The sequence below is a fragment of the Peromyscus maniculatus genome, chromosome 4, assembly GCF_049852395.1.
Source record: "Peromyscus maniculatus bairdii isolate BWxNUB_F1_BW_parent chromosome 4, HU_Pman_BW_mat_3.1, whole genome shotgun sequence".
Classification (NCBI taxonomy): domain Eukaryota; kingdom Metazoa; phylum Chordata; class Mammalia; order Rodentia; family Cricetidae; genus Peromyscus; species Peromyscus maniculatus.
This window is the reverse complement of record NC_134855.1, coordinates 102,523,480-102,550,420: the sequence shown is the minus strand read 5'-3', so window position 1 is coordinate 102,550,420 and position 26,941 is coordinate 102,523,480. Positions and strand designations below refer to the sequence as shown.

The window sequence follows — 26,941 nt, the reverse complement described above, 5'->3', positions numbered from 1 at the left end:
TCCAGGGAGGGGAACAAGTGGGCAATTGTGTGCTCTCTCAAGTCTCCATTTTCCAACTTCCACTTTGAAATTTCTGTATCCAAACTCAAAGATGAAAAATCAGTCTCCTTCAAGACCCTTGAACGAGAAGTGTTCTCCTCTGTGATACTCCATTTTGGTGGACAGTAAGAACCCACATCTCCACCTCAAACAATAGAAGACAAACTCATGGCTCTACTTTGGGCTTGGCTTCCTGCTTGTATGTTCTCTTCTACAACCCAAAACTGACCTTGTGCCTATTCCTGTAGCTAGAGTTTTCCCCAGTCCTGCTTGGCCCACGGTCAGGACAAATCTCTCTCACCCGCCAGTACTGCAGCTGCTCAAACCCAACCAAGTAAACACGCAGAGACTTATATTTCTTATAAACTTTATGGCCATGGCAGGCTTCTTGCTAACTGTTCTTATATCTTAAATCAACCCATTCTATTAATCTATAAGTTGCCACGTGGCTTGTGGCTTACCGGTATCTTAACATCTTCTCATGGCGGTGGCTGGCAGTGTCTCTCTGCCTCAGCCTTCCACTTCCCAAAATTCTCCTCTCTCCTTGTCCTGCCTATACTTCCTGCCTAGATACTGGCCAATCAGTGTTTTATTTATTAACCAACCAGAGCAACACATTTAACATACAGAACATCTCACAGCATATTCCAGAGAGGTACTCCTGTTCTCCAAACCAGAAAGGTGTTATGTTCTCAGACCAGAGGCTTTAAATCAAGTTGGTGTTGGTAACCAACTGGAAATACCTTTCACATAGTTTAGAGTTCACTGTCAGGGAAGAGGGGAGGAGTTTCAGCTCATTCTTTTCTTTCTTCCTTTCTTCCTTCCTTCCTTCCTTCCTTCCTTCCTTCCTTCCTTCCTTCCTTCCTTCTTTCCTTCCTTCCTTCCTTCCTTCCTTCCTTTCTTTCTCTTTCTATCTTTCTTTCTCTCTCTCTCTTTCTTCTTTTTTTATTTTTAGAATGTTCAACTCTTGCATTCTTAATGTTTGTTTTATGGTATGATGATACATCTCAATGGTAGAGAAATTGCCTTGTATGTTCAGCCTTGGGTTTGATTCCTAGTACTTAAAAAGAAAGGAAGAAAAAAGAGAAGGAAGGAAGAAAGATGACAGATTTTGAGTTTAGTTCTGGTGTGTGTGTGTGTGTCTGTGTGTGTGTGTGTGTGTGTGTGTGTGTTGAAGTATTACTAGTGGGTCTCTTTTTTTCTCAGAAAAAAAAATGTTGGTGGCAGAACCCAAGATGGCGTTCAGAAGTTACCTGTCACACTGTCTTCACATTTATACAGTGTGACCCTCACAAATCTCAGGAAAATCCTTCCCACTTCTTAGTCACAAGGCCCATGGATGGCTTGCACTCTCTATAATTATGTGGACACATATTTAGATATATTATTTTTCTGGAAAGAAAATAAAGATATTCTTCCCAGTTGGCAAAGCAATCCATAGATGATATTAAACCTCCATTTACCTCTGTAGCCATTGGTGACTGAAACAGATCAAAGGTCACAGCAGGAGGGTCTGTCAGCATCCACAGGAGCTGATTCTCAGCCCAGTATGAGCAGTACACCCACAGGGCTGGAGCTGGCCTGGGGGAGTCCATCTGGGCTTCCATGCCTGGGTTCTGCCTTCCCGGTGGGAGTGATCCCATTTTCAGCAATAGGTTTCTTATGACAAAGAAGTCCAGAGAAGCACCTCGCCTTGATCACATGTTAACTGCAATTCCCATGCTTCTGATGACCAGCAGAAGAGGAGGCCTTCATGATTTGAAGTGTGCTGTATTCTGGGAAACTGAAGATTTACTTTCATAGTCTCAAGGGACCTAAACTCTTGTTACCCACTTACTTGTGTAAACAGTCTTGAACACAGAATGCTTTTGGTTTCTGCTGAAACCAAAAGAGAACCAGAACCCAAATCACACAAGGAAAGGCCACAGAGAATAGTAAATGAGAGAAAAATGTTTCAATCGTCCCTAAATAATAAGCTCAGACAGATTAGGAAACCATATTTAGAAGACAGTATTTCAGTGCTATACAAAGAGACACTCAGCAAAAACAACAAACAAAAGGGTTCTTCTGATTAAAACACAATCACCACACCAGATGCGGTAGCACACGCCTGTAATCCCACCAGCGAGAAACAGAGAAATGGGGTTGCCACCAGTTCAAGGGCAGCATGGCCTACAAAATAAAACTCTGTTTTGGAAAGCAAAACCAAATAAACCAACCACTATTGCCAAAAAAGTTAATCAGTATAAAAAGATTGAGGTCTGAACTAGTTCTCAGAGAAGAGAAGGAAAAAGAAGATAGAAAAATGTAAGAAAAGATAATATATAGGGAAAGAAAACAGCTGGGCAATGAGCATCAGATCAATAAGCTCTTTTGAAAGAAGAGAATTGGAGTGGGAGAGAAAGAAATAAGAAGAAAAGAAATTTTCTTAGAGTCCCAATTCTGGCAATTTCCAACGAAAAGGGTGTACAAGGACTGACTCCAAAGAACAGAGAGAGCCCTCCTCTGAACACAGTCTTATGAGTCAGCACTGGGGATAAGGGATGACCTCCAAGCCTTCCGGATTTTTAAGCACTGGGGATTGAACCTGGGCCCTTGTGCATGTTGGGAAAATGCTCTAGCACTGAGCTTCAACTCTGAACTCCCAACTCTGAAAAAAATGACCTTTTAAATACCCAAAAAGGACAATGAACAAATAGACACTGGTCTTCTCAAAAAGTAGCATTGGATGCCCTGAGACAGTGAAGCAAGAAACTTCCGAGTTCTAAGGGAGAATAAAGTTTCTGTCCATTCAAGGGGGAGGCAAGAAATCTTTTAAGATAGAAACACTTAAGAAGTACACGTCTTTACTAGCAATGTACAAGCATTGATCTATGAAACTGCCAAGTATTTGCAAAAAGTCAAGCAAGCTATGATGGGCTTCTGCCATGCCCCCCTGGAAATCTGTCCAGGCAGCTTGTCTCTGCAGCTGTTGGCATGGATGTAGAGCACCCTCATGCTGCTGTCTTGAAACCCATAGGTTCTCATTACACCGGCTGTTGCCACTGCCATCATCTAGAGAGAACTTTTTCTTCTCTTTTTTCTTTTTGGTTTTTCGAGACAGGGTTTCTCTGTGTAGTTTTGGAGCTTGTCCTGGATCTCATTCTGAGACCAGGCTGGCCTTGAACTCACAGAGATCCGCCTGGCTCTGCCTCCCGAGTGCTGGGATTAAAGGCGTGCGCCACCACTGTCGGCCAGAAAGAACTTTTTCTGGTACTTATTTCTGGGTGTGTTGTTTCCCCAACTCAGTTCCTGAGCAGACAAAGAGTTGATAGCTGAATCTTGGATAAGTTGCTCATGGTGCAGAAACAAGGAGATGAAGAAAGTGGACCAAAGACATTTTGAGTTTGCAGTGGAGGAAGCTGGGCTTTTGCTCAGAAAAGCTCGTTCTCTGGAAATTCCCCATGTGTAGAAAGAAAGTTTAGATTCTGACTAGAAAAAATTTACAAATATCCTCACAAGATATCTTAGGCATACTTGGTGATATGTGAAAGGGAAAAAAATGCCAACTAATGTGGACAAATTAGAAGAACGGACAGGAGAAGGAATATAGAAGTCCAACTATGAAGCAAAAGAGCGGGATTCATGCGATTATGCTGAGTGCACTGAGGACATAGGCTTTCAGCTTTGTCCTTAGATGTATTCCTGCCATTGACTGGGGATCACAAGCAACTCTTGCGAAGGGGAGGAATGTAATCCCCGCATCTGTTCCAGCTAATGATAAACAACATTTACATAACTATAAGAAAACAAATGTGTTTTTGTCATTGTTTCCAGTGTTTTCTATTTGCAAATAAGTTCACTACTTGTGGCTGCAGGACAGAGTGTAAGTGTCCCCAACACTGACAATGTAATATGGAGGGATGAGAGACAGGGTTGTTCAGAGCAGGAGACAGGCGGAGAACAAGCCCCCTTCACTTCACAAGAAAGTCATCAAACATCAGTGAGGCAAGAAATGGAAAAGTACCAACAGTAGCAAAGATAAATGCTCCAAAAGTGTTTGATTTTAACTGTCACCTGCTCAGAGAGGAAAAGGGGAACAGCAAGAAGAGTCAGAGCTTTGTGCTTCCTATCGAGAAGTTAATAGAGAAACTTCTAAACCTGGCAAGATGTAGTGTTACAAACTTACTCTAGAGGTGCGGGAATAACTCAGGACAAGTGAATTGACTGACCATGGTTAGGATAGCTGTGGGCAGTGAGAAGGAAGAGGAGAAAAAGGAAGGAGGCCTACGTGTGTATATATACACACACCTTACTCCATCTGCAGTTTCTGCATCCACAGATTCAACCAACTATGGATGGGGAAATCAGTGGAAAAAAAAAAGTGTGTGTGGTGAGCATATCTAGACCCATTTTATCACTAGTCCCAAACATTGCAGTACAACAACTACAACAATTACGCATATAACATTTGCCTTGTAATTTGTGTGCTAAGCCCAGTTTCTAAAGACATGTTAGACTATGCAAGTCTATTCTATGCAAATACCATGCACTTATAGCATGGACTTGTGTGTCTGTTGATCTTGGCACAGACAGAAAGCCTTGGAGCCTGTAGATACCAAAGAGAACTTAAACACTCTGTGAAGACAAAAAGACAGTAAGTGTTTTCATGGAAAAGAACCGCAATAATATTCTCTCTCCTTTGTTTCATAGTGAAAAGGAAAAACTAGATTTATCATTTGAAACAGATTAGAGGATTGCTTTTAAAATAATTTATATATCTTATTCATAGTTTTGTTATGCTCACAGTTGAAGAACAATGACTTACCGCAGTTTTTACTAAAAATTACTCCTCAAACAGATAATTTTTCAAACATTTAAATGTGTAAAATATATGAACTCAGTATGAAAAATAGAAATGCTAAGTTTTTCAATCTCTTTTGGCAGGTCTAGGTTGGTATAGAGCTGCCTTTTGTTGTTTTATTTTATATTTTTGTGGTATTGCTGCCTGAATTTCAGTTTGAAAAGGTGCTAGCAAAGACCTTAGCAGAAAACTGTGTTTTCCACTAAGCCCCTTACTTTGACAGAAGCTGTTGAGTTTCACAATTAATTCTTCTCTCTAGATCACTGTGCTGCATAAAAGATGGATCCACACTGACAAGATGGAACAAATATCATCATTAGCAAAACTCGAACAATGTGGAATAACTTGCTGAATTTGGGTCAGTTTGTCTGCCTTATGACACTGTTCCTCTCTACTGCTTCATACTTGACTAATCTCCATTGTGTGCTTGACATGTTTTGTAACTGCTTGCAGGTAATTTTAACTCTTCATTTTTGGAAAATTATATATTTATTTGAGAGATGTGGGCGTGCACAGGTACTGTCACTTACCCGAGGATTCAGCACTGTGCAGGAAACAAAACAGCAGAGCTCATCTGGAATCTTTGGGTGACACCCATGGCTAGGAAGTGAGGGGTTGGTGGCAAAGTCTGCTAGAATAAGGGGCTGTTGAAAACCTGCCCCCAAGATCCACATCATGGATAAATTGAAAGAAGTGGAAAAGCAGAGAGAAACCAAAGTGGTATGCTAAGACTCTATCAGCATGGAACTGTCAGCCGTGATAGGCAGTGTAATGGGAGCTCAAGGGGACCTTCCTCCCGGGGCCTTTTTAAGTCGTCTGCAGTCTTCTGTGGGCTGCCATCTAGTTGGCTGCTCCTGTGTTTCTTTTACCCCATGGGGCATTTGTTGTCACTAAGAAAGGGAAAGCAGGTATACATGCATTTGATTTCCGAGGGTCTTGGTAGTCTTTCACTGAATCTCCTTTACATCCAGCAGTATTAGAGTTAGGAAGGGCTCCAGGTTGCTTGGGTGGGAATTTCCTTTGCTAGGAAGCACAAAATAACCCGGTTTACATAAGTTTCCTAGGAGATTCGCCTATACTTTCTAGTGTTTAACTTTTACACAACGTGTACTGCTTAATATTGGGTTCACAATTCTTCCTCATCCTTGCAAACATTTGAGAAGAAGCATTAGACACAAAAAGAGGTCTTCTGGGTGGCCTCAGGTACCCTCAAGGTCAACTCTGTTTCACTTAGGTTAACACACACACCCTTAGTGCTTTGTTAGAAAGTGCTACTGAAAACAAAATTCACCTACATATCTCTCCTGACCTCAACTATGGTCATATAGACTCTCAGTGTTTTCTCTACTTCAACGTTTTACTGGGCAAGCCTCCCTCTTTCCTGCTGTTAATACAGTGGAGGGTTAGAAGTTCGCTCGTTTTTCTCTGTGAGGAGGATCATGGCTAACACCAGCAACTTCTCACTAACCCTTGACTTTAGCCTCATCCTGGTCCTAGTATACCTTGCTAAGAAAAGAGTTTGTAAGCTTTCTACATTGGTTCTTGATCTTTCTCTCCACTGTTCCTCCATCTGTCTCCTAAGCAAAAAGAGCTCCATCTTCTTTGATGCTGAAGCCTGAATCCCCTGAGCAATGCTTGAGTTTTGCTTGTTAATCGTTCAGTCGAATACTATGCTTCCCCGTCTAACCCAGGTTCTATACATGTTAGGTCCGTCCAGTCTGCACATCTCTATTCCTGTAGCATCAGTCAGCTGCATTCTTCACTTGAATGACACTTAGCCTCATTAGGTTTTCACTTCATTTATTGGACATTTACATCCCATTGTGCATGTAGCTGCTCGACTAACCTTTAAAAACCGATGTCATTAGCTACCCATTTCAATGGACTGACAGTATTCTTGAAGCCTAAATGCCATGGTGTGGTTTACAGGACTCTGATGTGGTTGTGGTCCATGCCTGTGCCTCCAGTCTCATCGTGGCCTATTTTTCTCCTAGTCCCAACATTTCTATACCGTGATGTCTTTCACTTAGCTGAACATGGCTGAGTTCTGTTTCAACTTGATGCGTTCATACACTTGAAGACTTCTTTCTCCCAGTCTTTTGTTGGAGGACCCCCTTCTTCCTTTCTAATCAGCCCTTCATTATCATTACCTTCTTAAAGTTTTTCTCCGTGGCTGCTAGTGTAAGCTAGAATCTCTGCTAATACAACTTGTATCATGGGATTCATCAGCACTTGAACTATGTTATGGTCTATGTTTATGAGCATGTGTTTGTCAGACACCTGACAGCTACTCAAATATGAGTTCTACGCTGGAGGGAAGTGCATCTCATTCATTTTTCTATTCTAGTACTTAGCACAGCACTTTATATGTAGCTGTATTCTGGTTCAAATTTGACTCATAGTTTGGACACTCAGTCCTCACATCAGCCCTGGTGCCAGTTTGAAGGCCTGGGAGCCTTGTGGAGGTGGGCCCTGGCCAGCAGGAGCAGTTCATTAGCAGAGGGCCTATGGAGGTTATATTTGATTCTATTTCTAGTTTGTTCTCTCATCTTCTTGGTCTCCACGGCAACAATCATCACCACAAAGTCCTATGCTCATGGAATGAGTCTTTCTGGCTACCATGCTTTTTCCACAATGATGGACAGAGAGTCGCCAAAACCATGAGTTAAAATAAATCCTTCTTCCCTTAAGCTGCCAATGAGAAAACAAGACAAATGTAGGCAGCTACAAAAAAAAGTCATTGACTATTTGAATGAATGAAATATAGATAGTGAAGGCTAATTTATGTGTCATTATAGTCTTTGAAAATGGGTTTCTGAGAATTATGACACAAGAAAACATAAAGTTTGTTGGCCACTAGTGAGGACAGGCCAAACCATGTTGCAAGCACACAGAATGGAAAGAATATGAGGCAATGAGATGAAAGAAAGTCGGGAATAGTCAGTCATAGCAGAAGCAAGACTATGCTGTATCTGCACGTAGCTTCTTGCCCAAGGGCACTGTGCCATGAAAGTTTGTAAGTCACATCATTGTTTTATTTTTTTCTTCTTAAAAAGATTTATTTTGATTTATGAATTTGCATGTGTATCTCTGTGTGTTGCAGGGCTGGTGCACATAAGTACAGGTACCCCCAGAGACCAAGAGAGGACACTGGGAGCCCTGGAGTTGGAGTTACAGGCAGTTTTGAGGAGGTGTTGGGGACCAGAGTCAAATCCTCTGCAAGAGCACAAGTTCTCCTAACCTCCAGCCACCACATGTATATGATTTTAGATCATCTGCTAGCTACATTATAAAGCATAAAAGAAAATGATGAAATTAATTTTGATACAGTATTTTTATTTACCCAACATATCTAAAATATTACAACTTCAACATATAACCAATATAGAAAGTTAATGAGACATTTTAAACTGTTTTTCAAAGAAATGTTCACAAGTTGCTATGTTATACATGGGCAACTCCCAGTTCAGACCATTTACATTTGAAGTATCCAATAGTCACTAAGGCTGGCAAGGGACTGCTATTATTGGACAGCCTTACAGGTTTCTTGTGGTATTTGATTAATTGTTTATAACAATATGCCATGGACTGGGGGGCCTAAACTATAGACAACTAGCACTCAAAACTAGAGGAGAAGTATGGCTGTGCTTTTGGTAAGGGCTTTCTTCCTGTCTTGATGATAGCCACCTTCTAGCTTTGTCTTCAGAGGACAGAAAGGGAGAGAGAGGGAGAAAGAGAAGAAGAAAGGGACAGGAGGGGAGAAGAGCATTGGTCCCCCTTTCTTCACCTTATAAGGCCACTAATCTTATCCTTGAGTTACCATCTTCATGATGTCACCTAAGCTTGATTCCTCTCCAGAGAGCTTGTCTTTAAATATCCAATGGAAGGGTAAGTTTCTTCTACATATGCATTTTTCAGACACTCAAGTCCTTTTCCAAAGCTTATCTGTGCCAACCATGAACTTGACCTGATTTTCTTATTCAAGGGTACTATGCCAGGTAGGATATGACTCCTTAGATGGCACACCCCTGGGGACTTGCTCACCTGGTATGTCGGGCTGACGTGCAAGAGAGGAAGCATTTGTGTGCAGTGCTCCAGAATACAGAACCAGAATGGAATTTCAAGGGGGCAGCTTGCTTTGAGAAGTTTAAACAATAAAGTGCCCTGTTCTGCAGATTTTTTTTTATGAAAAGAGCCAGGCAGAGGCTGGTGCCCACTTGGGCCAGGATTCCATAATTCACTGGAAGCTGCTATCAGATGATCTTTCAAGTGGCTTTGAACCAGGAGATTCTATAATTGAATTAATCTTGCAACACTCTTCCAACAACCAGTATTTTCTTGCGGACTCTCATTTTGCATTGGAAAATGTTTTAGGTGGTGTTTTGTTTTCCCAGCAAAAAGGTTTTTGTTTTGCTTTGCTTTGTTTTTGTTTTTAGTTTTTTATCTGTAGCTACACATACTGAGAGAATGAAAACAAGGGGAGAGGGGGACTCTCTTTAACCCATTGTTACCTGACTGATTTTACCCTCCGCAGCATGCCAGGTACGTCTATAATACTATTCAACTACACAACACGTGTGACTAACAGTAGCTCATTTTTGTTTACATTTTTGTCAGTGAAATGCTAGCAACAGGAAGCAATTGGTACTATTCCCTAGTAGAGAGATTGTTCTAGGTTATAAAACTCAGCAAGCCTAGCAAACGCCGACTTACCGTGGTGTCTACGCCCAGCTTCTTAGGTTCTTACAGGATGCATGATGCTTCTGTTCTCTGTTCACCATAGCCTCGGTGAAAGCCAGGCCTGATGGCTGAGCTCTTGTTTCCTGGGCAGAGAACATAGGTCAGCCCAGGCAGAAAGGAACGGAAACCAAATATTATCACTTCTTTTTAAGTTGAAGAATTCATAGAAATAAAGTTGATAATATGAACAGTACAATCTTGTACTTTACAGCATGAGGCATCTCTTAGTTGCTTTGCTGAAGCAGTAAAGTTAAAATTGTGAATTGGTTTATATAAAAAAATGCCGCCGCCCCCCCCCCCCCCAGTCTCAGGCATTTGAACGCTTGGTCCCCAGGTGATAGCACCGTTTGGGGATGTCTAGGTGGTGCAGCTTTGCTGGAGGAAGTCTGTCCCTGGAGATGGGCTTTGCAAAGCACCTCCCATTCCCTCCCTCTGCATCATGCTTGTGTTAGAAGAGTGAGCTCTCAGCTCCCCGCTCCCTCTCTTACACAGGCCGCTTGCAGCCATGGCACTCCACCAAGATGGGCACTGTCAACCCTCTAGAGCCATAATTCAAAAGGTAAAACTCTTTCTTCTATGAGTTACCTTGGTCATGATGTTTCGGCAACAGAGAAGTAACCAGTATAAGCTATTCCTAGAAATTCACAAGTTCGCTCTTGGTATTTTAGATATGATTATTTTCAATGTTAAGTACTTTCTCCGTTTGTGGAGAGAGTATTCCTCTTTCAACTCAGAACCATTTTTCAAGTGGTCTTCATTCTTCAGTCCTGGCCTGACTGACTCCCACACTCTTTGTATACGTTGCCTTTACAAACTCCTGGCAATAGGATCCTGCTGTATTACAGTAATGCCTTGTTCTCCCTTTTCCCAGCCTAGGTAGCAGATACCATGGGTTCTCTTAGCTCTTCACAGGCTCTTCCTGTTCTAGCAGCTACCGGTACAACACATTCGAAGACTCAGCTCAGGCATCAGCTTTGCAGTGTAAGCCATAGGGAAAGCTGTAGGATGCTGAACAATATCCTACTTGAAGTCATTTCACTCAGGTGAACATACAGCCCCTTTTCTGTTTTAATCTTACTAATTCAGTCTTTCATTTGTTCAACTAATTTAGTCTTTTGTTCATTTGTAAAATATTTCTGAACACCCACATTATGCCAGCCACAATACAGAGAGTAAAATTCATTTCATGTAAGCAGGGACACATTTAAACACACACACACACACACACACACACACACACACACACACACACACACGCACACTACCCTCACTGTAAAATTGTAACTCGCAGAGTGAACAATGTGTGGTGTCATGTGGTGGGCATGCAGGGGAGGGAAAGCTCACAGAGGAGGCGGGCTCTGAGCCAGGCTTTCCGGAATGCTGGGCCCTTCTGGCAGTTGGCAGAGGGAGGGTGGGGGCAGCGATGCAGGCAGGCAGGCTAACGCAGAAAGCACACGGTGTGTAGGAGCAACAGGTGATAAGGTAACTGAGCTGTGGTAAGATAGCTCCGAAGCCACGTGCAGGCAGACTGGGAGGAGAATGAGGGCTGGGTATTTTTGCCCTAGGGACTTTTCTGTGTCCCCCTTAATCTCCAGAATTAAAAACAAAAATCTATCTAAAGATGGAGGCTATGAAGCCTTCTAAAATATGAGAAACAATTATGCCACATTTTGGTAGTGGTGGCAGCCATTGTGACCTCCTCCTTCCTCTCCTCCTCCCCTTTCTCCTCTGGTATAAAATATAAAGAACGCTTTTGGTTGTTATGATTTTGCAAACAACAGTGCATAGATTGTCTGAACATGGGGGTATTGGGTGCCACTCTGTACTAGTTTCCCATTCAGAAACAAGACATAGTTATTTCATACATACCCAATGTTACTGAGTTGAGCTCTGTGTGCTGTGAACCACACTGGGCAGGATCTGCTGTGGAGGGCTCTTGGCAGTGCTGGGTAGAATGTCTAACTTGAAGTAACCACCTCAAAGCCCTATTGTAATAAAATTGCCCTTAGCGTGAATGCAGATGCTCACATGCAGGCCTGTGGCCACAGAAAAAGGAGAGACCCCACAATCTGCAAAGGGCTCTGCAGTTTTCGGTAGCAGTGTGGCTGTGGGCTTATCTCCTGAGTTGAATCTGTGGATCCCATAGGGGAAAAGGGGACTCCAGAGTGAGTACCTGTGCTCTGGACAGCTCAGCTTCAACATCTCAGCACTAACACGATGGAAAAATGGCTGATTGATTTCATCGACTCTAGAAAGGTAGTAACAGGAACTTAAGAGCTGGGACCGTGACAGCACTCCTGAAGGGTAGAATAATTGAGGGACCACACTGCATGGTACACACAGACACAACCTGGATCCTCACCACACACAATTTCTTGGTCTGACTTTTGGTAAAGTGTTGTTTGCTCATACATAGGATTAATTCTAAGTCTTTGCTGTTGATCTAAATGCCATGCTCTTCCAGCCTCCAAAGAGCTTAAGTCACAGGCTTCCAACTTTGCAAACTCACCACCATAAACACTTTTCTGAGCTCACATAAGCCATCCCAGAAACTCCAGCATGCATTTCAGAAAGAGATGTAAGAGATCAGTGAACCGACTTTGGGCAAGCATAAGCTTCTTACACTTTAACCAGTTTCTCCAAACTCGGTCTCAACTTTTCTCAGTCACCTGTGACAATTCCTCATCCGTGAATGTAGCACCTGCTTCCTCCTCATCAAGCTCTGTCACCCAAAAGTGTGTCACCTTCAGATTTGCCCATTCTGTCCTTTCCTACATCAGCCTCCTTTATTTAAATTCTTACCTCCCTAGCTCTTATTTCAAGACACAAGTATTTCCCCCCATTCCTTTTCATTTCAGTAGATACTTATTGGAAGACAAATACACAAAGATGGCACTGAGAAATGCATGTCTAATCATACCCAAATTCCCTGTGTTTGGGAATCCTAAAAAACAGAGTGACACTGGAGAGCGGGGGAGAGACCACAAAATGGCTGCATTTGGACGTAATATAAATGGCGTTTGATTTTCTACTGTTTTCCATACTCTCCGTACATTTCCATACTTGTATGAGGCATTTAATTACACAGAGTGTAGCAGTCCATAAACCATATGATCCACTTTGTCAACTGTGTCAAGTCTGATGTTGTGAAGAGCGTAAGCTCCTCCAACACGGGCCTCACCCTGACATGTCCTTACACTCCTTGGCGGACAGCTCATGCTTGGTTCATCCACATGCATCACATGTATGTCATCACAAATAGGAACATGAAGGGTTGATAGCTGCCCCAAGCGATCTGATGGTTAAGGCTGCCTGGCATCCTTAAAATAGGGTGTTTCAGGCTGGAAAGATGGCTCAGTGGGTATGAGTGCTTGCTGTGCAAACAGGAGAGCCTGAGATCAAATCCCCAGCATCACATGAAAGCTGAGCATGGCAACATATGTCCATAACCTCAGTCCCGGGGGTGGAGACAGGTGGATGCCCAGAGCTCACTGGCCAGCCAGTCTAGCTGAAACAGCAAGCTTCAGGTTCAGTGAGAGAGCTTTTCTCAAAATAATAATAATAATAATAATAATAATAATAATAATAATGTAGTGTGATAGAGGAGACTATCCAGCATTTTCCCCAGGTCTCTGCATGTTCATGCACGGACACATACACACAAACAGGCATGCACTCCCCACCACGCACAAATAAAAAACAGGATGCTTTGTGCAAAATAATTACAGTCATTGTGATACATTTCAAAATATGACTGTTCAGTCTCCCCACCATCTGCCTAGAGTCTCCAGAGGTGCTCTGTGCAGACTTTAGAGATGCTGAGACATTGGGATCTAAATTTAAATCCAAAGTGATGTGTGGCCTTAGAGCAACCTCTTCCAGAATATAGTTGTCTCATGGTCCAGGTAATGGTATCTTAACATCAAACGGACATGCCCATTTTCTAGGAAAGGTGGGCATCTCATCTTATTTATGCCGATTCCATGTTCTTTATGTTCAAATAATATTTGTTCTGTTGTGTCGTGATGTTTGTGGTTTAAAGACATCTCAGATCCTTAGCTAATGGCCTTCCCTGGTAGTTGTTCTGGCCAATCTTCTTATTTGTTGGAGTCACTGAGCAGGTTGGGACTGACCACTCAGGAGCCATTGCTGGCTGTGAATGCCTACCCAGAGGCTCTACACTTGTGTCCCCTCCCCCAGCAAACCAGAACTTCCAGGAGCTCTGTGTATCAGACACCAACACATCCTGATTGTCCAGCTTCTCTCACTCCCAAGGGGACAAGGTCTGACCACTCAAATGTCTCTGTGTCACATTGCAGTCAAGACTCCCGCTCTCATTGTCACCCAGGGGTGCCCCTTGGATCAGAAGAGTCCCAGTGTCTAAGGACAAAGTTTTCTGAACTGCTAGCTTGTGTTTGAGGACATTTCTCAAGCATGGCACTATATGGTTCTAGGAAATGCTGATACGACTATAGCAATTTTCTCCAATTTGTTCCTGACAAAGAATTCTCTTCAAAATTGAGTTGGCTTCTTTTCTTTTGTTCAAAAATGCTGGTAAACACAATTAGCCTCATTAACCTCAGTTTCTATTTCATAACCGAAAATTAGCCTACAATCACTGGTTTGCTGGAAAGCACAGTTGTAATTAGTCTTTAACTGACTGATACAAAAAATCTGCCTCTTTAAAAATTTTCTTTGACATTTCAGTGCATATGAAAACAAGTCTGAACCTTCCTGCGCTAGCACTGGGGATGGAAGTAAAAATAAATCGAGGAGTTAAATCAAGGATCTCAAGCTGAGACATGAAAAGTGGTGTTCTTGGATGTGGAAACTGGAGAGGAGGCATTTGCTGGGGAGATGACGGTGTGAAGGTAGACGCTATGAAGCCAATTCTCTATGTGTCTCGTGCCCAAAGCAAGTTACTTATGACATTGATGGACATATCATCTACAGGCAAAATCAAGTTATAATGAGAGAGGGGGGGAGGGAGAGGGAGAGAGAGAAAGAGAAAGAGAGAGGGGGAGGGAGAAAGAGAGAGAGAGGGACAGAGAGAGATGCAGACAGGCAGGCAGACAGAGAGATTAGAGAAAAGGATTTGCTTCCTTGGCACAGTTGAAAATGTCATTTTCAGCCCTTGAAATTCACACTGTTGACTAGCTTAGGTACCAACACCTTTTTGTGGAAGAGATTCGAAAGTCACATTGTATGTGTGGGCAGTCGCCACATTTGGTCTTTTTCAGGCTATCACCTGAAGACAGGACTACCCATTCTCCTAACCCACAAGCTGAGTCAGGGGTCCTATCAGAAAATTGTCTGGCTGTTGTTGACAGAATCCCCAAAGCAGAAGGATGAGATTGTTTCTTTTTTGTTCAACAGCTAATCTAGAAATATAAAGAAAAAGAAGAGAGAAGAGGGATTAATTTGAGGTAGTTCAGCTAGGTCTTTGGAGGGTGTTAAATGCCTATGGCCAGAGGAATCAGACCACAGCAGGCATCCCTCAGATAGAATCCCCAGCAATGTACCCTACAAGGACTGCTGTCTTCCAAAGAACCACAGACAGCCTTTACTTTCTGAGACATGGTGTAGCCTGCTGTTACCCCTCCATGCCCCCAGCAGACTCTGCCTCCTCTGGCATCCTATATGTTTTTTTTTCTTCCATTTTAATCTCCATTTGTTTCAAGCTAATATCACATATCCTCCAGAAAGAAGAAAGACCCTGGGGGTGGTTATTTTGACAAGCTATTCTGGATAGGAAGCTCTCTCTTTCCCTGACATTCATTTCTTGTTTCTTTTGGGTAATTAAACACAGAAAAGGTCACCCAGCATTCTGGCAATAACAGGAAGTGGGGAGGGGGGCAACGGCAAACAATGCAAGGAAGGCAGCACTATTTTTATTTTTCTTCCCGTTTCTCTAGGAAGGATTAGTTATTTATCGATTATTCATAGGCCACCTCCTTCCTCTAAGACTCTCGAGGCTGTGCAATTTGAAAGCACCCCAGAAACACCTGCGTGTTACTAAGTTTAATTTCTTGGCAAAACACCATGGCCACACCAATACAAAAATGTGATTTGAGTGCTTCTAAGTTTCAGTGAAATGGAAAATTTGTCTCAGCTACAGCATCTGTACTCTCTTGTACCTGTTCTCTCTTCCACCATCCATGCTGTTAGCTTTGGGGAAGCGTTTTCCCATCTTGCCTTGCTAAGATGCCCAAGCTAAAACAGTGGTCTACATGATCCCACTCTCCTCTCAGCTTCACAAGGGGCGTAGACTGCATTTCCACATCCCAGAATTTCAAGGCCCTGGGTGATGATGAACTTCATTCAATGAAGGACCTTAGCTGCTTGATGACTGTCTATCTAGGCCAGTTCAAAGCACACCGGCAGCTACAAATCTGGGCCGTTTTAGTCTTCGCCATGCTGTGAGCATAGCTTAGGCTTTCCCGCTCCACAGCCATCACCATGCTACCCTTTAGGCCTAAAACTGTCTTTTTAAACTGGTCCCGTTCTTCATGGTGGTGCTGAAAGACTACTGTCATAGGAAGCGGGAGAACTGGCTTCTGCTCCTCAGCATAGGCACTCAGTCCGCAACCAGTAACAACAGCACACAGCAGCCCTGACAATACCTCCCCGCCCCCCCCCCCCCCCCCCCCCCCCCCCCCCCCGCACTGCTCTCCAGGGCGGCTGTGTGGCTCTGATGGCTTCACCTACGTTCACCCACCTATCAGCAGACAGTTATGTGCCACTCTTGGCTGAGTTCTCTCACGTGGAAGGGGCTTGGGGAGCTATGAGGTAGCCTAGGATGGCCTTCAATGAGAAACCTGGATTTCCTCCACATGTTTTTTTTAATCTTCCAACGAGTGACTCAGGTTTGGTCTTAGAATCCTGTCAAATGTGTGCAAGAGAGAAAGAAAAGGACCCTTCAACCTCAGCTCAGGGTTGGCACATCAGTCCTTTGGCTACATCCTTTGGTTTGAGCAAGGTCACCACAGTTTTAAAGCTTGAGGAAATGGGTTGTACCCCTTGTTGGTAAACCTCTCAAAAATCACATCACTCTGGGAGAGGATGGGAGGAAAGAGTAAGAAAACTGTGTACTATCAATCTGCTCTGGATTACCTGATTTGAAGAAGTTTTCAACGGTGGTTTATTTCTGCTGGTTTTGAAAGCTATTTTAAAATGGGTTTATTTACACATTTATTTTATCTCCATTTATGACTCCTTCACAGTTGGGAGCTGCATCTCATTTATTGTTTGGGCCTCGGGTTGCTCAGCACGCTAGACATATCTCAAAATAGAAGCATCCTAAAACCAAGGCAAGGCAGCAAAGAGACACAGAAGACTTTCAGATGCAGACTGACCTCAAGAGATTCTCTCTCTCGTCATTCAGGTTGGCACGACCCTCTCTGAATGGAAGGACAGTGAGAACAGGCACCAGAGCGCTGACAGCAGCCTTCTAGTCTAGACTCACCGCCGTTCCTAAGGCTCAGGCTTTCAACTTCCCACTTCTCCTCAGAGGTCAGCCATCTTCCCAGTTCCTCTTTGCTTCCCTGCCTGCCTTTCCTCACTGCGGCAACTTCACACTTGGCTAGTAGCAGAAATGACTATGTCTTTCCTAGTCATTGAGCCCAGAGGCACAGAAGATGGCTTCCACCTTAAAGTGATCCTCTAATCAAGGGGTTTCTGGGAGAACTGACTCGTAGTGTGGGGAATGCTGGCTCTCTGGTGCTCCCTGGAGCTCTTGCTGGTGCTCTGTTCATCAGTGCACCTAAGGCCTTTAGACACCCTGATCCCGTCCACTTTTCATGTCCCATTCCGTCTTTCTGATATTGCCACGTTTGGGGACAGCAAAGGCAGTCCAGTAAAGGGCGGACTGCACTGAGAAGGAGAAACGGGGAGACAACCCTGCATGGATTTGCATGGATTTGCTGGTGGTGAGCGCTCTCCACTCTGCAGTTCACACTTCAGATTTGGAATGAATCTTGCTCCCACCATGAATCTCCCCATTACTATTTGAGGCCTTGGTTTGCAGAACTCTGTAGTGAGGGCTTTTCTTATTAGGACACATCCTTATGGTTCTCTTGATGTGGTTTAATTCTCCAGTCACAAAGCTGAGAAAGAACCTGGCTTTAGTTCCCTGGAAACCTCCTTTTAAAGAAAGTGCACGTAGACCATCCTTGGCCCTCTGTAAATTTTGGATATGTTCTAGCTCAGTTAGCAGTATATTGCTTTTCAGATACACCCTGAGCCTCTGTCTATGAATCTGTCTCCCTTATCTTGATGTAGCCATGGCTTTGTGACTTTGGGATAATCTGATAGCTCATTCCTTCTGGCCATTCATCCTTCCTGGAGCTAACTTGACTGGGGTTCTGTGAAGCTGCCTACCCCTCACGGTGATTGTTTCCCCATAACCCTCAAGCATCCTTCTTCCCTGAATTCCAGTCACCCTTGAAACTGGGCCTTCTCATCAGAAAAGAGAAGGAGTTTTGTCTACCTTGCTTCTAGAAGTGGGGAGATCCCCTACTCCAAAATCAGTTGTTTTATTTCTTCATAATCAAGATGTATTTGAAAATTCATGAGTCTGTTCTCTCTTAAGACTTCCTAGAAATGGTTATTGGACCTGAAAATTTATAACATGCTTCAGGAAAAGAGAATGTGTTTCTATAAATTCTTTTAGATCAAAGGGACGAAAACTCAACTGTACCTCGAGCAAAATGCAGAATGTATTGATCCATATAAGCCAGGAAGAAATTGAATACAGGGACTTGGCTATATATTACACATAATTCACATAATATATATATATATACATATATATATATATATATATATACATACACACACACACATACATATATAACATAGGTAGTAACAACAAGGAAGGAGGAGATTTCATTGTTTCCAAACCCACTCTGTTGTCTTTCCTCCCCAGAGATTTTGTAGTTATTTTCATATTTAACACACACACACACACACACACACACACACACACACACACACACACACACACACGGACTTTGGGGAGAAGGTTTCATTGGCAAAGCATGAGGTCCCGAGTTTGGTCTCTATCATCCACATAAGAGCAGGGTGTAGCATCCCAGGTCTCTAATTCCAGTGCCCAGAAGCTGGAGACCATGATCCCTGAGTTGTAAGCTGATACGGTCTTGTGAAATCAGTGAGCTTCTGGTTCAGCAAGAGACCCTGTCTCAAAAACTAAGCTGAGTAGTGATTGGCAAAGACAGCCAATGCCAACCTCTGGCTTCCACACCCTGTGTGCACCTCCGAGAGAGAGAGAGAGAGAGAGAGAGAGAGAGAGAGAGAGAGAGAGAGAGAGAGAGAGAGAGAGAGAGAGAGAGAGAGAACAGACAAAAACTTACACTTCAGAAAAATGCTAATTTCATCCTTCTAACAAAACATGAAGTCTCTGCCACAAGGGGAAGGGCACAGACGTTCTTCTTCCCCTCTGGTCTTTCTGCCCCTCGATGGCCAGAACCTGAGAAGTTCCACTATAGCAGAAGAAAGCGTAGGACTGGCTCTGTCGGAGCCCAAGGCAGGCATTTCCTAGGTGTGGCGAATGTGAATGGTCTGCTCCATGTGAGGGAGGAGTTTCCTTAGCTGTGTTTCCTAGAGTGGGAAATCCTGTTTCCTCCTGAACATTCACATCGCGCCAGCAACCCTCCATGTTTAAGAATCCATGTCTTACACTCAGCTCTTGAACACAGGCAGTAGGAACTTAACTGCTCTCCTTCTTAGGGCAAGAAGATGGCGGAAACAGAGCTGTGTGGCACATTGCCACACCTCTTTATTGCTGCTAAGTCATCCCCCTGGTACTTCCAGCCTCCCATTGCTACCCAAACACCACTGCTCACCTTCAGATGGCAGACTGATTCTGGAGTCCAGCCCCTACACCAACAGGCAGCTATCCGTGGGTAAGGGATGCAGTTTGCGCACACACAGTTCAGTTATCCGCGAGTATTCCTCAAACCTTTCTTACTGAAGGGTGGAGTCAGGGCAGCAGGGAAGGGAATAACACCTATCGGAAGAGCTGGAGCCAGAAAGTTGGGTCTCCCCACACAGCACATTCAGGGGTAGCACTGAGGGGTGCCTGACAGTTCTAAATTCAAACCTAGACATCGAAGTGTTTGTGAAATCGCATTTGTGACGCTGAGGAGACAGAATGTAAGCCTCCTGAGTAAGTTAGAGCGCTTCGCTCCCTGCTCGTGGTACCTGGCTGCAGGGAGCAGATGGGTCAGTTGGGTTCCCTTATCTTTGCACAGGGTTATGGGGATGGCTCCAGTGAGGTAGCCGCTTCTGACTCCTCCTCCCGTGCCCCGTTCTGCCCACAGGAGAAGCTCTCCTTGCCCGCTTTGGAGAAGCAGGCTTTTCTCCGTTGACTACCTCCCCACTGCCTCCCCACTTCCCCTGAGGCTGTCAGGGTCACTGCCTTTTGGTCCCCAATTTATCTAGGTGTGGACCGAGGGCCATCCTTCTCCCTCCAGCTCCAGAGCACACAGGAAAAACTTCCTGACTGATGATTTGACTGACGCCCCTCGCTTTGCTCAGGAGGAGAGGGATGTGCCTTCTAGCTTTACAGGGAGTTTAGGAGGGAGCACGTGGTTTGCTTACCCCACCCCGCCCCACCCCAAAACCTATGCTATGAGCTGCAAGCATAAAATTTGATCCAATTGTCATCAACAAATACAGTCGTCACTATAGTCACGATGATCCATGTCCATCATCCCCCAAATGTCCTCGTGCCCCTCTGTGACCAAGAGCCTCTGGTCCGCTTCCTTAGTTTGTATGTTCTAGATTTCTCTATATATGGAGTAAGTCTGCTTTTTTAATTTTTGATGAGTTCTTTCAAAATAATTTTTAAAATCAAAATATAATTGCATCATTTTCTGCTTTCCCTTTCCTCTCTCCCACCCCTCCCATGTACTTCTCTCCAACACACACACATAAATTCATGGTCTCTGGCCTCTTTTATTTTTTGATTGTTGCTACACACACACACACACACACACACACACACACACACACACACAAACACATGCACACAATCTGCTCAGTCTGTATGTTATTTGAATATACGCAATTTCAGGACTGGCCACTTGGTGTTAGACTAGGAGTCTCTTCCCTGGAGAAGACTGTTTCTCTAGCTCTGTCTGCATCCCTTAGTAGCCTATAGTTCTTTGTGCAGGGGGTGGGGCCTGTGAGATTTCCTCCTTCCATGTTGACACATCTTGTTAGTGTTAACCTTGTTTAGATGCTGTTGGGGCAGCCATGTTGATAAGACTCCATGGATTCAGCTTCCTGGCATTTCTAGGAGACACAGTCTCCCAGCAGACACCCCAGTCCTCTGGATCTTAGAATCCTTCCTGCTCCTCTTCTGCTGTGTTGTAGGAGCTTTAGGTGAAGAAGTGACATTGTAGATGGTTCAGCTGGGCCTGGTACCACATAATTACTTCTCTGCATTTTGATTGGCTGTGGTTTTCTGTAATGGTCTCTGTCTGTTGCATGGAGAAATTTCTTTGTTGATGGTTGAGAGCTACACTTATCTGTGGGTATAAAGGTAAATATTTAGAGTGTAGTTAGGGATTATGGTAGTTTAGTAAAGTGGTGGTTGTGGGTTTTCCCCAAGATCTGTGACCTCAGGAGGCCCAGAGAGTGGGCTAGATTTCCAGTACCAGGTGCGATTTCTGTCTTGTCGAACATGTCCTAAGTATTTTGAGATTCATCCAGGTTGTTTTTGGGGATCGAAAAGTTTGTCCTATTTAATTTCTTGGTCTCCCATTGTAGGGATATGTCATGGCCTACTCTCAAGTTAATGGAAAATTTAGTTGTTTTTGGTTGGCAGTTATTACACGCAAACGTAAAATGCACATTTGAACAAGATTTTTTGTGAGATTACATTTTCAGTTCTCTTAGTTAAACACCTAGAAATGGATGGTGGCGTGTATGATGGCAGTACGAAACGCTTTGGTCTGCAGTGTTTAAACTCCAACGGTGACACAGCCTGCTCTGTGCTTCGGTGTGTCCGACTCCCAAGGCACCGTCACTGTCAGAGCCTTCCATGTGTTAACCAACATCTCCCCTATGTAACTTAGACGTGGATCACAAACTAGTACTCAACGTCAATACCATTAAATGAGGAAAGGATCCCTGGACACAGGTCCTTTTAGAATCGATGGGGGTTCTGCTAAGAGATGGAGACGTAAAAGCCAGCATCTCCCGCACCACTAACATATCCTCGAAGGAACAGTTCAGTACACACTTGTGGATGTACAGGTCCATTGTCCCTGGCCAAGTCACAGCCAAACTGAAGCCCTGGTCTTCCCCAGAAATTGTTCCTATGTCTTTTCCTTGTTGTTTTTGTTTATTCTTTTGAGAATTTCATACAATATATTTGCAACCTCTCATCAGCAAGGGCTTTCACCCCCTCCATTCCAGGTCAAAAATTATTTAGAACAGTAACTTCCCTCATTGGGTCATAGGTCATATTCTTGCTAGTGGCTTCTGAGTTTCATTTCTCCCCAAAGAAGGTGCTGATGAAAGTTTGGATTCCTGAGTTTGTTCTGGAGGGTGGCCACAGAAAGCTCTGTGAGGGCGGGGGAGGTGTGGCGGGAGGGGCCACAGACAAGGAATGGCTGTTGGCATCCTGGCTCCGTCACACTGTGGAGTGCAGTGCAAGCAGCACTTCGGTGTGGGGGGAGGGGAGGGGTTGCTCCTCAGCTGTCACCTTCTGCCTTTCCTGGCTGAGAGTCCCCTCAGGGATACCGCCACTAACTCTTCCTTGGCATGGAGCTGGCGAAACACTTTCTGCAGCCAGCTGCTCCCTTTGGCCAGCAGCTCAAGGGCAGTGTCTTAGTTAAGACTTCTATTGCTGTGAAGAGACACCATGACCGCAGCAACTCTTATAAAGGAAACATTTAATTGTGGTGGCTCGCTTACAGTTTCATCATGGGGTTGGGGAGAGCATGGTGGCATGCAGGTAGACGTGGTGCTGGAGCTGAGAGTCCACCATCTTGACTCAGAGACCACAGGAAGTCCACTGGCTGTCACACTGAGTGAAGCTTGAGAAAAAGACCTCAAAGCCTGCCCCCACAGAGACCTACTTCCTACAGAAGGTGTGGCCTAGGCTAAAGATGTGGCCTTCAGCCTCAAGGTCTGGATTAATGGTGTGTGCCATCCAGCCTCCTCCAACAAGACCACACTTCCTCCACTAAATCCACACCTCCCAATAGTGCCACTCCCTGTGAGCTTATGGGGGCCAATTACATTCCAACAGCCACAGGGAGCCAAAAGGGAAAACTTTCCTTGGGAGTCTGGGGATAGAGTTCGGTGTCATGGGAAGGCTAGAAGGAGAGTTGCAGCATTAGACCAATGACATCATATGACATCTAACCTCCCCTAGGGCCACCTCTGGAGTAGGCCAAGGGGAAAGGGGTCAGGGGAATACTTTTTTTGTGGGTAGCAGGGTAGAGGTGGTGTTGATGGTGTTGGGTGGGTCTATCCTCTGGCGCTTAGTGATGACTGTTGGTAGGACATAGTAAGCTTCAATCTTTGTTTTTGCTTCAAAAGACTTACAGTGGAATCCAAACAGTAGTCTCCGTGTAACTTTTTACTCTAGCCCATAATTGCTCATTCCTGACACTTTCTCAAAGATGCCCAAGGAGTACCCACCTCTCCTTCTTTCTGTGTTCAATTTCATCCTTCGGGGAGAACTTTCAGTCTCCAATATTAAAAACCACATTTTTGGAGAGCTGCATTCTATACTGAGGATTCACAGACAACGAAGCAGGCTGGGAAAAGTGCAGTTTGCACAGCTTTCTGCCTGCCAGGTCGAAAGCCTGGGTGTCCACACAGGAAAACGGGTTAGCTTCGGTTTCTCCTTTGCTCGCTTTGATTCTAGAACATATCCTGAGGGCTTAATCATCATCTCCTGATATTAAATAGCTCCTCTCTTGACCCACAGTGACAATTTTGGAGAGAGCTGCCTGTTTTGGCCCCAGACTCCTGATCCTCATCCAGACCTTACGTTTATCAGAGTCCAGGTGGGTCGCCATCCTTAGGCCTCTCTCTCTGTACCCTCTTGGTTTTTGTTTGTTTGGTTTTGGTGGTGCTTTGTCCAGTCCTGAGATTTGTATTTCCAGTTCCCATCTGCCATACCTTCCCATGAATTCTCAGTTATAGAGAATTTATTTCAATTTCTCCATAATTTCATTTTCTAAGGCCAATAACTCACCCACTCACATCCCTACTGGTCTTGGATTTCTTATCAACTTGACATGTGTGTTTACTTCTTGTCTTTGGGTTTGAAATCACGTTTTGCATCGTTTCTCTGGCCTGGTCTCCTAGACTGTAGTTTCTACCCTGAAAATGTTGGCTTCTCGGCCCCACGAAGCCTTTCTTTGTGGAGAGGCCCCGACACAGGCTCCAGCCCTCTGCACACTGTCCTTCCTTCCTGCCCGTCCCCCCACCACCAAGCCTGCTGCCTTCCACTGTAGAACTGCCCCCCTAATTAGTTGGTACATCATGCACCATGTGTAGAAGTGATGTGAACTTATACACTCACCAGCTTCTACCCGCCAACCGTAGCGTCAGCCATAGGTCTTGCCTGGCTTTTGTGGTAATAGCTGATAAAGGAGGATGTTTTCCAGCCATTCCTGCTAACCTGTGCGATTCATTTTCTATAGGAAGGATTCCCTCCTGCCATGCAGACATCTGCTCAATCTATGATGCCTATGGAGACTGGCTCTGAGTTTCTTGTTTTATTCAGTGGGTTGTAATCCATGTTGATATTGTTATTTTGAAGTTCAAGTTGCCAAATGTGGCCATTAGGAGATCCTACATTTGTGATTCCTGCTGTCCTCTTCGTCTTCAGCTTAGTTTGCATCACGTGATAAGGTGCTCCGGATTTAGCTTTACGCAGGTCTTGTTTCTTCTGGACATTTGTGGATTGGTTATGTGTGTGTGTATCTATATGTGCATGTATATGTATGTATATGCATGTATATGTATGTATATGCATGTATATGTGTGCATTTGTATGCATAGATATGTGTATATATGTGTATGTGTATAAATGTGTAGGTATGTCTGTGGTGGTATTGTGTTCCCAAAAATATTGTGCACCCTAATAAACTTATCTGGGGTCAGAGAACAGAACAGCCACTAGATATACAGGCCAGAAAATGGTAGCACACACACCTTTAATCCTAGCATTCCAGAGGCAGAAATCCATCTGGATCTTTGTGAGTTCAAGGCCACATTGGAAACAGCCAGGCATGGTGACACAGGCCTTTAATCCCAGGAAGTGATGGCAGGAAGATATATAAGGCATGAGGACCAGGAACTAGAGCTGGTTAAGCTTTTAGGCTTTTGAGCAACAAACAGTTCAGCTGAGATTCATTCTGGATGAGGACTCAGAGGCTTCCAGTCCGAGGAAACAGGATCAGCTGAGGAATTGGCGAGGTGAGGTGGCTGTGGCTTGTTCTGCTTCTCTGATCTTTCAGCGCTCACCCCAATAACTGGATCCAGATTTGTTTTTGTTAATAATACCTTTTAAGATTCATGTTGCATATGGCACCCAACATGGGGCCATTCGTAGATGATCTGCTTCTGGGTCAGGTTCGAACATAGCAGAGCAGCTCCCTCACTGCGATCTATTGAAAGTCAGCCCTCAACACAGGGTGCGGCTGGAAAGGGGGCCACCCTCTCGCCCATCACATGAACGCACGCTGTGTGTATGTATGTATGCACATTTCTGTGTATATGTATGCATATTTCTGTGTATATGTATACATCTGTGTGTATGTTTGCTTGTGTGTATGTGTGTCTGTGTATGTGCTTGTGTGTATGTGTGTGTATGTTTGTATGTGTATCTATGTGCCCATGTATATTTTTGTGCATGTGTGTACATGCATGTATGTTTATGTGTATGTGTGTATATGTATTTTTGTATGTGCATATGTGTATCTCTGTGTATATGTTTGTATGTGTCTCTGCGTATATGTTTGTTTGTATATGTATGTGTGTATAACCATGCATGTGTGTATATGTGTGTATGTGTGCACAGCCTATATTTTGTCCACATTTGAAAACATTTACCAGCTGCCCTTGGAACTGTGAATTCTCCTTTCTTCTGGAAGCTGCGTTGCAGTGTTGCAGGGTCTGTTTTTGGCTGTTTGTCCTCACACTTTCGGTTTTCTTCTTTCAGATGGAGAAACCCGGGTCCCAGTGATGACTTCTCTGGATGCCCTGCACATAGCTGATTACCCAACCCTACCTGGACTTGTTGCTTAGACCACTTGCCTCAATGGCTTAATGATACAGGCAGGAAGGGAGCCGGCACACTTTTCACAGAAGTCAACTGTAACAAGAGAGCAGTGCTAAGAATTCCGCCAAACCACGTTTGTTATCTCCACTTCTTTTTTCTTAGATAACTGCATCTTCCCAACTTTTCAGTTATTCTGAGTGATAGAACCGACCCCGTCCTCTGCTCTCTGTGTCACGGGCCGCTTCTATGCAGCCAATGCTCTGTTGCTTTCGAGCATGGATGGAACAGCAGATTACGCTGTGAAGAGAACAATTCCTGGTTTGGTCCAAATAGGTTCAGATTAGGCTTTACAAACAGGCACCCCCAAAACCCCAGAGCCCTGACCCTGGGAGCTGACTCCACTCCTGCTTTGTCTACACATCTCTGGGCAGCTTCTTGGCAACCCAGGCTGCATTTCCTGCCATCTCGGTGTTCTCATGAGGAACATGGCCAAAGGAAGAGATTGCCACAGACTGACATCAGGCTTTTCAGTTTCTACCAGAAAGTAAATGGTGTCAGGCATGCTCACATTCAAATGAACAAATCCTCCCAGGAGGTAGAAAATACATCCCTACTATGTGTCTTCAGGAAAACTGAAGAAGAGCATTGGTGACTCCCAAGGATGACTGAGACAGCTCTGTCCTGCAGCTCTCGCTCTCCTATTGGCTGATCTTGTGCTCTTCCTGCTGACAGACCCACAAATCAGGAAACCAAGCTCATGGCCTCATTCTAGAGGGAAGCAGTGGGAGTGTTTAAAATGTAAATTATTACATAAAAGTGAGTGTGGTGTAATTCCCATTTCCAGTAATCACATCTGTCCTCGTATGAACAAAATAAACTTCCTGGGGTCCTGTGCACTGGCCCAGCGGATTTAACGTCACCATTTTCCTATACAAAGCAATAAATGCCCAATTTGCTCATGTGGTGTGTGTGTGTGTGTGTGTGTGTGTGTGTGTGTGTGTGTGTGTGTGTATGTGTGTGTGGTGTAGTATGTGTATATGTGTGTG

At 44.2% G+C, this 26,941-nt stretch overlaps 3 long non-coding RNA genes across 10 annotated transcripts in view; 2 read left to right on the top strand and 1 right to left on the bottom strand.

Annotated features, from left to right (window-relative positions):
• LOC143272980 (uncharacterized) overlaps positions 1-5,331 on the top strand; it is a 35,410-nt gene extending 30,079 nt beyond the window's left edge. Inside the window, exon 4 of the long non-coding RNA XR_013050719.1 lies at positions 5,142-5,331. This is a non-coding gene — a long non-coding RNA (uncharacterized LOC143272980). The remainder of the gene's footprint in view (positions 1-5,141) is intronic.
• LOC121828811 (uncharacterized) overlaps positions 1-9,729 on the bottom strand; it is a 48,204-nt gene extending 38,475 nt beyond the window's left edge. For all 4 annotated transcript variants that reach the window (XR_013050715.1, XR_013050717.1, XR_013050714.1 and 1 more), the window contains exon 1: positions 9,596-9,729. This is a non-coding gene — a long non-coding RNA (uncharacterized LOC121828811). The remainder of the gene's footprint in view (positions 1-9,595) is intronic.
• A 1,288-nt stretch (positions 9,730-11,017) lies between these two features.
• Positions 11,018-26,854, top strand: LOC121828810 (uncharacterized). 5 transcript variants are annotated; one of them, XR_013050710.1, is made up of 6 exons: positions 11,025-11,104; positions 14,330-14,493; positions 17,007-17,134; positions 19,370-19,545; positions 23,592-23,670; positions 25,836-26,854. It is a non-coding gene; the product is annotated as an uncharacterized LOC121828810 (long non-coding RNA). The 5 variants fall into 5 exon arrangements; XR_013050711.1 differs by lacking the exon at positions 11,025-11,104 and adding an exon at positions 11,769-11,878; XR_006071408.2 differs by lacking the exon at positions 19,370-19,545 and having other exon boundaries at positions 11,018-11,104.
• Positions 26,855-26,941: the final 87 nt, after the last annotated feature.